At 43.7% G+C, this 13,550-nt stretch overlaps 1 protein-coding gene across 3 annotated transcripts in view; it reads left to right on the top strand.

Moving 5' to 3' along the window:
* Positions 1-1,178: 1,178 nt before the first annotated feature.
* PACSIN2 (protein kinase C and casein kinase substrate in neurons 2) overlaps positions 1,179-13,550 on the top strand; it is a 49,332-nt gene continuing 36,960 nt past the window's right edge. For all 3 annotated transcript variants that reach the window (XM_081005594.1, XM_081005593.1, XM_081005592.1), the window contains exon 1: positions 1,179-1,318. The gene's annotated coding sequence lies outside the window, so the exon portion shown is untranslated. The remainder of the gene's footprint in view (positions 1,319-13,550) is intronic.

The following is a 13,550-nucleotide window of genomic DNA, read 5'->3' as shown; positions in this document are numbered from 1 at the left end:
CCTGAGACCTGGGGACCCAGCACCAGCAGCTCTGCCTCCCCCCTCATGGCCTGGAAGAGCAAGAAGATGTGGCGGAAATGCCTGGCAGAATCCGAGACCAGAGAGAAGAGTCGGTGAAAGAAGATTGGAAGAAATTTAAAGACTACTTACAGAAATATTGTAAAATTAAGGAATCTTAGAAGGATGTTGGATAGAAACTAAGAGGTTTTTAGCTGTAATGCTTTAAGAGATATGAAAAAAGGTTTGCAATTGGGTAAAAGCTCAATGGTAAGGATTTGCTGAACTAACAAATTGAACTGGAATACAAAAAAGGGAGGTATGAGGAGGTCCGGGGAAATAAGTGTAGGGAAGATAGGTTATGGAAAATTAATGTCTTTTTAACTGTCTTATTTGGTATGTTTCTTTTTATTTTTTACTTTTTTGGTTATATTTTAAAAACTTTATTCTTTTTCTTTTTGTATTCTGTATTTTTTGTATTTTTTGAAACTTTAATAAATATCATTTAAAAAAAAAAAAAAAGGAAGAGCAAGAAGATGACCAAGCACATCTTTTTCTTTTTGGATTATGTATTGTGTGTTTTTGTATTTTAACTTTTATGTTCTTCTGTTTAACTTTTATTGAAATCTTAATAAAAATTATTTAAAAAAAAAGAAGAAGAAGAAGAAGACCAAGCACATCCAGTGGGCAGATGAAGAAGAAGACCAGAGCCAGAGGAGGAGGCGAAGCAGCTGCAGGACGTGGGGTCCCTGCAAGAGCAGCCTGGCCTCCCCGCCCCGGAAGAGCAGAGCAGCCAAGGGCCACAGACTCCACCTGCCGAGGGCCCGGGGCCCCCTGCGCCCAGCCCCAGCCGGAGCGGGGCGCCGGCCAAGAGGCGGCTGCTGGGCCTGAGGCTGAGGCGCCGGCTGCGCGTGTCCCTCCGAGTAAGAACAGCGCCGCGTCCCAGGACGAGCTCTGCTAAGCCCCGCCCCCAGGCTGGGGTCTCCTCCGAAGAGGAGGAAGTGAAGCCCCGCCTTCCACCTCGCCGCTCCATCCCGAACTGCCCTCCGCCTGCGCCAGGAAGCCAGCAGCCTTGATGGACAGCTCACGGAGGAAGAACATGGGGAAGCGGGGCGCCGGGCTGGCCAATGGGAGGCGGCGCCCTGGCGGCGGCGGCCAATCAGCGCGGGAGGGCGGGCGGAGGAGGAGGCGGGCGGGCGGGAGAAGGGAGTCGCTTCGGGGCGGAGGCTCCGGACTCGCTGGGGCGTCGAGGTGCAGGGCGGACGCGGCGCGGAGGGCAGGACGGAGGGCAGCTGGCCTAAGGCTCCCCGGAGACGGAAAGGTGAGCTTTGAATCCAGACATGTGTTCGCCTCTGTCTTTCCTCTGCTCGTGTCCGGAGGGGGGAGGTGCTTGTCTGCTCCACTTGGATTCATTTCTCCGGCTTTTCTGGTGGCCGCTGCTTCGGGTTGAAATCAGAGGCTGGCTAATGTAATTCTAACCTTGGCCATATATTTTGCTTCGTTCTTCTAGAATTGCCCCCACCCCTAATTGAGAATGCCTTTCAGGACCTGCAACAAAACAAACTGAAGAGCTGAGAAATGTTCCCACCCGTCTGATTGCCTTAATGCACTTTCCTTAAGTGCACCAGACAGCTCATTGATTTGGGAAACATGTATGTTGGAAACTTGAGACTTGCTCCCATCTTCATGAGAATGAAATGTTCACTTTTAAATGTTCCGTATGCCTTACTTTTGGGTCCCCTGAAGCCCGCAAATCAGTTCCTATAGTAAAACTACGTACAATATTATAAAACAGAATAACAACTTCAGTTTTAAAAATGAGAACAAGAATGCTGAGAACAATTTTTTTTATTTGGGTACCTGGTGGAAGAGGTTAGTCTCTACTAACTTTTCTAAGAGTCTACTTAGTAGAATGAGCTTGGCATAGATTTCTTAGGAATACTATAAAGGCTGCCATTATCCAAAAAGCTTTATTTCAATATAGAAATGCAAGCTTGAGTTGTTGAGTGTAGTCTCAATATCTCTCTCTCTCTCTATGTGAACTTTGCTATATGTCTTTTGAAGGTTTTTGGGATCAGAGTTGTTCATTAAATATGCTACATTTCCTAGCTCTTGCGCTTTAAATTTTCTAGCCTGGAGCTGTTTGCTGCAAACTGGCCTAGTGTAGCCTTGAGGCCCTTTTGTGAAGCCAATTTGCTCTCATTAAAATGAAATCTAGTTTCTCAGCATTCTCAAGATCCTGGCCCTTGTCGTTTAAGAGAAGCCTTAGTTGAATAAGTTATACTTGAATAAGTTACCTGTTACAACCTACGTTGGTTTAGCGTGTTCCTGTAATCAGTAGATTTAAGTCTTATATTTTATAGTGGGAATTATCACTGGCAGTAAAAACCTAAGTCATGACATTTTATATTTTTATTCATGTTCTAAGTACTTAATACTTGTTTCCATTTGAGATCTTGTGAAAAGCGGTATGATAATTGTGTGGTGGTGGACTTTCTGGATAGAGGCTTTCATCCTGTTGTTGTTTAGTCGTTTAGTCGTGTCCGACTCTTCGTGACCCCATGGACCAGAGCACGCCAGGCACTCCTGTCTTCCACTGACTCCCGCAGTTTGGTCAGACTCATGTTTGTAGCTTCGAGAACACTGTCCAACCATCTCGTCCTCTGTTGTCCCCTTCTCCTTGTGCCCTCCATCTTTCCCAACATCAGGGTCTTTCCCAGGGAGTCTTCTCTTCTCGTGAGGTGGCCAAAGTATTGGAGCCTCAGCTTCACGATCTGTCCTTCCAGGGATCACTCAGGGCTGATTTCCTGAAGAATGGATACGTTTGATCTTCTTGCAGTCCATGGGACTCTCAAGAGTCTCCTCCAGCACCATAATTCAAAAGCATCAATTTTTCGGCGGTCAGGCTTCTTTATGGTCCAGCTCTCACTTCCATACATCACTGCTTTCATCCTAACGTAAGCTAATTTAGAGAGGTTTGTGGGAGGACAGTTTCCGATATCCTCTTCCTCATGAAGCCACCTGTGTCCCAAATAGTCTGTCCAGAGAATCAGAAGGGGATTCCAGAACCATGTGAGATGGTGTGCAGGGGAGTGGAGGGGTAGAAAACACTTCTGTGGATTTCTTTAAGTTAACTTACTTTAGGATCCACGATCTGGCTGATCTCCCTCCACCATGATGTCTTAAACTCCTCCTATTTATTTTTTTCATGAGGACTCCCCCCATCCAGAGATGATTTTCAGGGGGTGGAGGTGACTTCAGAGGTCAGGAGGGGACAGGAAACTTTTCTTTCTTCACCATTTTTCCGTTCCCTTATTATTCAACAAGCCATGTTAATGACTTTGCAATGATGTGTGTTGCAAAAACCCAGTCTTGAACTTTAACCCAACTTTTTAATTTTTACTTATTATGAATTAACTTAGAAATCTTAGAAAACTGCATAACATAGCTGAAGTTTTCAGAGCAGTGAATATGGAGGACTGCAATAAATACCTGGATCTTACCTGATCTTCTTGATAAGATATATATCTTCCAAGAGATACTGTCATACTTTGCAATCTTTCTGGCTTTTCTGCTAATCACAAACACTGGCTTATTAATTCAGACAACACATTAAACCAAAATAAGCAGCCTTCTGTAACAGTTGCTTGACCTAATGTCCAAATGGACAGTGTTTGTTGCTATGGCATCTGCAATACAGGCCTGACCCTTGAGACTATAAAAACGTCTATATCATTATCTAGCTAGAGTATTGTGCTGCTCTAAATGAGACAGCTTTTAGTCTTAAAGGGAGCTTCCTAGTTAGGAGGAGTTGCCACGAAAGGGGAACGAACTCTTGTCATACAGAAATGTGTATACTTGTTGTGCGTGCAGATTATGTAACATGCCAAATGGTTACTCTTGCAGGCTGTTTCACAAGTGTCAGTTGTTACTGAGTTTAAATTCAGTTGAAGTGCAAAATGAACTCCTAGCTTCCATTGTTAACATAGTCTTGGTTGGAGGAGAAGGAATTAACTGATAGGCCAGGAGAACACTGAATGGTTTGATTCTTTGCTGTTGCATGACTTCCCAATTTTACTATACTGTGGAATCAGCGTTCGAAATTAAATGGTTGCCAGTCGGTTTTTTGTGACTCACTCCACCTAGCAAAGGAGATCTTGAGATCTCTGGCTAGTGTTCCCTTTCTGTTTGCTCCCCAGGAAGCTTTTTGATGTGCTAAATGAGCTGTGAAGAAGCAGTTGTGAGGGGACAGACACTTTGTGGTTTGCAAACAAATGGATTGCTTCTCTCTTGCAGAGGTGGGGCGCAGCAGGGGAGATCTAGCTGTTTCGCTGTGACTTGGCAAACTGAAAGAAAATGATTCACCCCAGTGAGAGCCAGTGTGATGTCTTGGTTAGAGTGCCTGTAGGACTAGGACTTGGGAGACCCGAGTTCTAATCCCCACTCAGCCATGAAGTTCACTGGGTGTTGCTGTCCTGTGCATGCCTAAACTTAAGTCCCAATGTGTTCTCTTTATGACCTGTTTTGCTGTGGCTGGTCACAACCCTCTAAATACCACAAATTGCGAAAAGAACCAAATATATTCTCTCTCTCAAAAAACAGAAAGTGCTGCTGCATTGGGGAGAAAAATGGTGACTAGCCATTCTGTTTTTGTGCCCGTAACGCAGGAGCCATGTGGCAAATAGCTTTCCTATCCCAATTTCTAACACTGGGGGATATGTATGCTGTCTGAATGTGTCAACAGAATTTAAAAATTATTGTGGCAAGATAAAACTCTGTATGCTTTGAAACTGCTTTAGTAACAAACATTTTTTTAAAAATCTGATTCTTGTACAGTGCAGTGAAGACTGCCACATTTGCCTAAAGGCTACTGAGATGTAAGTTAGGGTTCTCCTGTGTCCCCTCACTGTGTTCAAGACCTGTGCTTGCTTGATTTTTTTTTGCTGATAAGTAGCATCTGAGCAGGCCTTCAGTCTATGCATAGTTTGAAACTATGAGCTACTGTAGGACTTCCATGCAAATATATTAATAACCATTTAAGTTTGGTGGTACTTGACTTTCAATTATGTATTTTAAAGTGAAACTTGTTTTGTGTATTGACAGCATAAACTGGAGTTGCTGTGTGAGTTTAGAGTTGTGGAACTGCCTGCTCCTTGCACTGTGTTCAGATTACATATTATAAAAGCATGACTCTTTCTTACTTAGACAAACATTTGCTTTAGAGGCATTTGGTTGATTTCATGTATGTGACCTGTAATTAGTTGTGCTGACTTGGCTTGGCAGGGTAGGGTGGTAGGCTATACAAGCATTTGAGAAGGTAAGAAATGTTGTTTGCTAAATAGACCTTAAGTTGGGTGTAACTTCAGTCTAGGGGGAAAAGCAAGACTCTCCAAGGTCTCTTAGGATGCTTTAGCTGCTTATGAATTGGGTTTTTTCCCTGCACATGCTGTATATTTAATTGTATTGAGACACTTTAAGGCAATTCCAGTTCATGTATGGAAGAATGACCAAAGGTAGACAAGTAACAGAGCTCTTGAGTCAGATTCAACCCTGGGTTCTAAGAGATCCCTCCTGATAAAATTCTCAAGATAGAAAAGGTTTCCATTTTTTGATAACTCTGGGTTGTACTTCCCTAGAGGGGAAGCATTGCTGAGAAGCAGGGCAATAGGTAGAAGGTAAAAATTCAGCCATGAAGCTCACTAGGTGGCTTTAGGCTCAGAGACAATGGCGTATCTAATGTACCTTACAGTGTGGTAGAGGATAAAGTGGAATAGCTCCATGTCTACCATCTTGGGCTCCGTGAAGCAATGTGAGAATCCAAAGGAGACTGATATATGTAGTTGACATTCATAATGACAGCACTCTTTAATACTCTAGTTTGGGAAGGCTTTCTTTGGGTCACTTCAATTGTGATTTAGACTGATTTATTGCATCGTCTTCCGCATGTAATATGAAAATCACTGCTTTTGATTCCTTTTGTCTGAAAATCAGCATATATTTGGGGTAATAGTCTGAGTGAATTCATATTGCTTATGCCTCTTGCAAGTTGGCTTAAGGCAAACATTTTATGAAAAAAAGTTTTGGTGTACCCCTCAAAAGAAAAAGCAGACAAAGTCTAATGAATTTTAAAGCACTACTAAAGTTTGTATAAAATCTATTATCCCAGTAGTTTATTTGGGGAGCATTAGACAAGGTACAAGTTTGTCATCTGAAATATGTCTAGGGAAATATATTAATCCCTGTGGAAGTACTGTATAGTTTGTAGTTCAACTGGAAATACAGGTTAGTGGTTCATGAGCCTTGATAATGACACAAAGTCCATGTCTTTAAAGGTTAATCAACCAAGGAACTTAATTTCATCACTATATCAGAACTGTGACAAGTGTTGTATTCCCATAGAAACCACAATAACCAGCATCAAGAGCTACATTTCCTTAGTTCTTTCTGTTCTGAGATAGCAGTGCATTGCATGCTTTTCTTCTGAAAAGGCATACAACCTGGTAACATGTCAGGAAAGAATTATGGATTAAAACAGTGGAATGATCCATATGCCTTCTTACTCAAAAGCAGCACAAATTACATTGTGTGTGGTTTAACTGGCATTTACCTGATTTACTACCTAGCTTTAATACTATCAGTTATTTATTTGACTTAATGGTTATTGCATAGCTAGTATGCAAATTAAGCTTAATTTAAACAATCTAGTTTTTGAAATACCTGGAGAAAACACGGATGTTACTAGTGGCCAACATAAAAACACATTATACTACGTAAACTTTCTAAAGTGGAAAGTAAGCAGGGAATAAGATGAAGGCAGAAGTATAAAGGTATGGGTTTTTTTGGCATTAATATGACATTTATTTTTAATCTGTAAAAACAAGTGGCATCTGCAGTGCAGTGTGGTTTGGTTCAATGTTCCAACCATACCGTTCTATTCCCCATCCTCTGTTTTATTTTTCTCCATCAGCATTCTGTGCTTAGTGCCCAATGAACTGTTTTGGGTTGCTTGCCCCTTAAGGGCAATATCCATGATTCCACATGTGAGCAGATAAGACAGAATTTCCTCTCCCCCATCCCAGGTTCCCTGAAATTTGCTTTGCAGAGTCCCCAACTCTCAGGGAGGAAAAAAGAAATGGAAAATACTGTTAGGTGACTGAAAGCTCATTGAATGGGCAGAGTGAAAGCTTTGCCATTTTTTTTATTACATTTATATTTCACCTTTCCTCCAAGGGGCTCAAGGTGGCACACGCGGGTTCTCCCACTCTCACATTTTATCTTTGCAACAACCCTGTGAAGTAGGAACGCTGAGAGGCAGTAACTGGCCCAAGGCCACTCAGTCAGCTGCATGGACTCTAGTCTCCCAGAACTCTAACCACTAAACCACACGGGCTCTCAGGACATCATGCCGGTTTGTATGCCATCCTTAGTCCTTTATTTTAAAGGTTTTGTGCACTTCTGCAAAACTCAGGGTTTCTCTTAGCATGCTGAAACTTCCCTCTTATGAATGGATGGAGCTTTTTTGACTATATAATCGCCAGCAAGCAGATAATTGAGATCACTATTAGCAGTTCTCTCCACACATATTTCTTCTACCACTTAAATGAAAAAATGTGAATTCAAATGGTAATTGATGGGCCACAGTAGAGGAAGTATGAAATGAAATTATTCAGGGATCTGCTCAAAATCTTCATAAAACTTTCTGTAATTTGGAGCAAAGAAGGTGGCAATACTTAAACATGAAACCCGCCGTACTGTACTGCAAATAATTCTGGACAGGGCTATATTTAAGTTATAATGGTCGATTCTTCTTGTATATTCCCGAGAATACAGTTCTTGCTTTAAAATAAGGCCTCTAGCGCATCACTCATACTCTGACCCATGAAATAGCAGTAAGATCATGCTACAGGCTGCTTCTAAATAGTTTTGCCCTCAGAATTTCTTCACAAAATAGTGTGGAAAGAATGTGTTGGGAAAATTAAGCTCTGCTTCCTGTTAGGCTGCATGCCACATATTCTTATCCCCTTTGGTAGGTTTTAGGGCAGATGAAAAACCTGCTTCTCTTATCTCAGACTTGCAGAACTACCTCATAGAATGAAATAACCAGAGCCCCAAACATTAAGATGAATGCCTGTAAGAGCAGAGATTTCTAGCAAAAGAGAGAGATAAAGAAGAATAACTGAACTTGTTGCATGTGAAAGCTAATTGCTATCTGGTGTTCTACTTTGCAGAAGGTGCTGTTCCACTTTAGGCACCTGGTTGTGAATAGGTAATGGTAGTATCTGTGAGCTGTGCAGACTCTGGTTTAGGGTATCAGCAGAGGAAGTAGTACTGTGAACAGTTTATATTAAAGAGCCGTGTTCTTACATTGAATACAATCCCACAATATATTGGGATGCCTTCCTAGCTTAGATAGGGTATAGACTGTGGAATTCAAAGTAGCACTAATGAGATTTGACCTCCTGATGGAATGGCCTTCCTTCTGTGCATCTGTGTGCTGTTCTGGGTGTTCTCCCAGCTCCCCTCACCATTCTGGTTATCACAGAATCATAGAATTGTAGAGTTGGAAGGGTCCCGGAGAGTCATCTAGTCCATAGCTGTCAACCGTCCCTTATCCCAGTGCCGTTTCATGCTGCTGTCCCGGATTGATGATGTCCCTTAAATTTCCTGGGTTTCATGCTCGCCCGGCTCGGGAGGGAAGCAGCGGCTCGGGGTTCTCTGCCGCGCAAGAGAGCGCGCGCGCGAGCTGCCACGTCCCCGTCTCTCCCTTTTCCCCCTCAGGGGTGCGTCGTGAGGAGATGGGTGGCGGCGGGCGGGCAGGCAGTCCCTCTCTTGCAAGACTTCCGCCTTGCTGCCAGGGGAAGCCGGAGGCAGCAGCGGCGGTGGCTGAGGAGGTGGCCTGAGGGAGCAGGAAGAGGAGGGGATGGGGAGGGACGCAGAAGGGCGGCACTTCAGCAGCTGCGCCGCCGCCGCCGCAACTGCCTCATGGCGGGCTCACGGGCGGCGTGGGCGACAGTCTCTCTCCATCCCCCCTCTCTCTCGGGCGGGGAAGGGCCGATGGAACTCCTCGCGCCAGGACGACGGCAGCCCCGACGTGCTGCTTAGCATCCCCTCCAACCAGTACAGCATCTTAATGTAGTGATTTCCCCCTCTGCATCCCTTTCATAACGCTATTTTTATAAATCATTTGTCCATCCATAGTTCAAATTTTTACTACAAGTTTTCTGTCAATCCTACCAACGTATGTAACTCTTTACAATAGCTTTTCAAATAAATTATAAACTTTCCCCGTTCTTTATTAAAGAGGTCCTCTTCCTGGTTTCTAATTCTGCCTGGAAGCTTTGCCATCTGGACGTCGTTCATCAGTTTTGTCTGCCCCTCTTCTTTGGTGGGAGTCGTAGACCCTTAGGATCATCTAGTCCAACCCCCTCAAAACACAGTCAGTCGCAGCCAAAGCAGCATGGCTCCATCAGTGGTGGATTTCTGCATAAGCTAAGCCAAAATCCCTTATTTTGGCTGCTGATCCCTTATTTTCGAGGCTGCTGGTCCCTTATTTTCAAATCTGTAAGTTGACAGCTATGATCTAGTCCGACCCCTTGTGATGCAGGAATCTCAACTAGACCATATTCGGCAGAGGCCGTCCAAACTCTGCTGAAAAACTACCGCGGAAGGAGAGCCCCATTGTGCTAGCAGGACTTACTGGACTGGCTCCCATTAGTGTAACTACTTAGTTGGCTCTGTATCTTTCTGTAGCTAAGCCAAAGAACGTGTAATTGAAATAATCACATATTCTTCCCCTACCTACATGGGGCTCCGTTTCTCCCCTTCCTCTGTTGCCCTGTGTATACACAGAAATATTAAACAAGAATCCTGAATTGATTGGTTATGTAATAAACTAATTCAGACAAAGTACAGGGGGAAATCATTTTTGAAAACTAGGAATCTCTTCCTGTCAGAGTAGGATGGTTAGGAATGAGCCCTGGGGGGTGGTTGAGGGAGACCACCTTAGCCTGAATATTGGGAGCTAGATGGTTGGCAGCTCCTCAGGGTGAGGGGCATTAGGAACCTGTCATACCTGTTTGTTGTAAAATGCTGTGTACACAGATGGTACAGTATAAAATAAAATAAAATAAAATAAAATAAAATAAAATAATAAAGGTGCTGTCTTATTAAGGCAGGATCAGTCTGTTAGCCAGGACAGATAAGTGGAACCTCTTGCATGCAGACGCTGTGGACATACAACGGTGGAGGGATGCTGTTCTCTTGTGCTGCTTGAAGCCTTTGCCAAAAGGAGAGATGGCATTTTCAAGGGGGGGGGGGAGTTGAATTAGGAAAATTCCTAATTGTCGGGGCTGGTCGTTGTCCTCTTCAGATCACCACACAAACGCTTCTTGTTCTTTTATAACTTTTTATTGTGTATTAACAAACCATCTTGTAAACGGTTCTTATCTTTAACTATTCTTCCTCAGAGTCCCTTATTTCAGATACCTTCTGAGCTCTGCTTCTCTGTGACCAGCCACCCTCAAAATGGCGAAGGCGCCATTGTTCCTTTCGCTTTCCCGCTCTTTTTTCTACCCTCCTGGCTAGAGCTGGCTTGTATCTCCCCTCCTCCCAATCTGAGCTAGAACTTAGCCCTTGCCTTTCCTGGGAACATCTGGTCCCTCCCTGTTGTTCTCTTCTATTAGCTTCACTGCTCTCCTCCCCACCTTGGGGAAAAGATTATACCAAAAATATAAGGTACATTGGCATAAATATTAACATTTAGATTTATTTAGAAAATTGATCAAGTTCTCAGTGTGCATTAGAAGTATACCGTAAATTAATAGAGACCATCTCTAGAATAGCAAGTGGCCAGCCATACAATAAGAAGTTTATAAAGGTCACCAGGACAACATTTCAGAATCCTTTCCACACTGTGCCACACATCTGTTAAGTTGGGGAGAATTTGTTCTTTAAACACTGGTTACTTACACATCAGAAGTGGTTACAAACACACTTCAATTAATAATTTTTCATTTTAGCTACTTTGGGCTACTGGAAAAGTCTTTTGAAGTACCGTATTCTTCGCCTTATAGGACGCACTTTTTCCCCTCCAAAAATGAAGGGGAAATGTGTGTGCGTCCTATGGGGCATGGGGCGAATGCAGGCTTTCGCTGAAGCCTGGAGAGCGAGAGGGGTCGGTGCACACCGACCCCTCTCGCTCTCCAGGCTTCAGGAAGCTATCCGCAAGCCTGCGGAGCCCGGCGGGAACTCCCACGGGCTCCAAAGGCTTGCGGATAGCTGCCTGCAGCCCGAAGTCCGGGGTGCACTGTGCACCCAGGGCTTAGGGCAGCTATCCGCAAGCCTGCGGGAGTTCCCGCCGGGCGCCGCAGGCTTGCGGATAGCTGCCCTAAGCCCGGGGTGTGCAGCGGGCTACAGCGCCGCGCTCTCTGGGCTTCGGATAGCAGCAAGCTCCGGGAGCGATGTCGAGGTTGAATGCAACCTCGCCATCGCACCCGGACCCGTTATGGGGCTGGTGTCGGGGGAAGCTCGGGCTTCCCCCACCCCCAGCCTGGCAAGCTCGGGGGGGGGAAATAATTCCCCCCTCCCCCCCAAATAAGTGCGCCCTATGGGCCGGTGTGCCCTATAGGGCAAAAAATATGGTATTTAATACACAACATGTATAGTTTGATCTCTGAAGAAGCCAAACATGTAAAATCAAGTCTCTGTTGGTTTATGACATTAGTGTCAGGGAAGAGTTAGAAGTTCCCAGTTTTCCAGAGGGAGAAAGTTTTCCCAAACTTCCGCTGGGTTTGTGTGGGTGAGTGAGTGAAAATGCAGATATTGGTACAGTGGTACCTCAGGTTACATGCGCTTCAGGTTACAGACTCTCCTAACCCAGAAAGATTACCTCGGGTTAAGAACTTTGCTTCAGGATGAGAACAAAATCATGCTCCGGCAGCACAGCGGCAGCAGGAGGTCCCATTAGCTAAAGTGGTGCTTCAGGTTAAGAACAGTTTGAGGTTAAGAATGGACCTCCGGAACGAATTAAGTACCACTGTATTATCAATGAAATCACAGTCTTGTAGGTGTTGAATACTAATGGTTATTGCCCTAATTTCTGTGTTCTTTCAGATTTTGAGTATGGCCTGAATGACTGACCTAGTTATGTTGTCAGTAATTGCTTCAAATCTGAGGCTTAAATGTGATGGCAGCAAACCTGTTTAGAATCATGGAATTGTAGAGTTGGAAGGGACCCCGAGTCTCACATCCCCCTGCAATGCAGGAATCTCAACTAGATCATCCATGACAGATGGCTATCCAGACTCTGCTTCAAAACCTCCAAGAAATGAGCGTCCACCACCTTGTACATAAAGATGGGTGGATTTATTTTTTTAAGTGCAAAAGGTGATAATGGTGATAACCTCTCTGCAGATTGTCTTCCTGGGACTCAGCTATACATCTGGAAATAAAACGTTTTAGGTGTGTTTTAAGTGCAGTATACAATGTGACACTAGATGGCGAAAATTCAATGTATTTTTAAAAACACTTTTTAAAAAAAAGCATTTTCAGAACTTTTTAAAATATGTGTGTAGTTTCCACTCTGGACACTTTAAATTTCAGCCAGCTCTGTGGTAAACTCATCTAAGAGAAAAGTGTCTGTGTGCATGCAGGGGGTGCAAAGGGGATTCAGCTCTCTTTTTGATCAGGTTCCTCGCCCACTCAGTCTGATTACAGAGCACTGTCTCACTTGAAAACAAAATTCTGCATCCCCAATGTATTAGTAAAACTGAACATATTGTGGCATTCCAGTTACTGTATTTTTAAATAAACCACCATAAGGCATTCTGTGATTGTCCTTTGCTTGGCTAGTATGGTATTGCAGTTTTCACTGGGGCTTTGAAACTTCCCTTTTTTTGGTGCAATTGGGGTTGCTGTTCATGAATATCTGATAGATTAGCAGTACTGGATATCCCATGTAAATCTGTCCATTCATTAAGACCATCCCATTCTGGGGGGGGGGGGGGAGGGTTAGGCAGGTGTTGAGGGCTTAGGCTTCTTTGCTGGTACTGTCCCACTAAGTGAATACCCTCCTAAGAAGCACTTCTTTGATGCTGCTGACTCATTTTTCAGGCTCCAAATTCGTTTTATATTCCTGACCATGTCATGATTGGTTGATTTGTTGATCTGCAACAAATCAGTTTTCATTGATCGGCTTTGACCTTGTATTCCTTAATTTATGTTTCTGTTCACTTTATTATTTTGTTGGTTGCTTGGATGTTGGCAAGTGAAAAGAAAAGAATAATTTAGCACAATTCTTTCTGAATCTTGGTATTTGGGGGGTGGGCAGGATAACCTTTTTCTGGAATATAGACTGTAACTGGTGAATACGTATGGGTTCCATATTATTTAGTAGTGGCTTGAAATCCTTCAGGCTACAGGAAAAAAATGCCAGCATAATGTTAGCATAACCTTGAGCTCCTGCAGACTTTGTGTTTTTTTCCCCAAGGCACTATCTTGTGATCTTCATCAAACTATGTAATTATAAAGAAGGTGACGTAAAGGAAACTCCTTCA

The sequence above is a fragment of the Podarcis pityusensis genome, assembly GCF_964106645.2.
Source record: "Podarcis pityusensis genome assembly, chromosome: 5".
Lineage (NCBI taxonomy): Eukaryota > Metazoa > Chordata > Lepidosauria > Squamata > Lacertidae > Podarcis > Podarcis pityusensis.
This window is presented reverse-complemented; position numbering and strand designations above follow the sequence as displayed.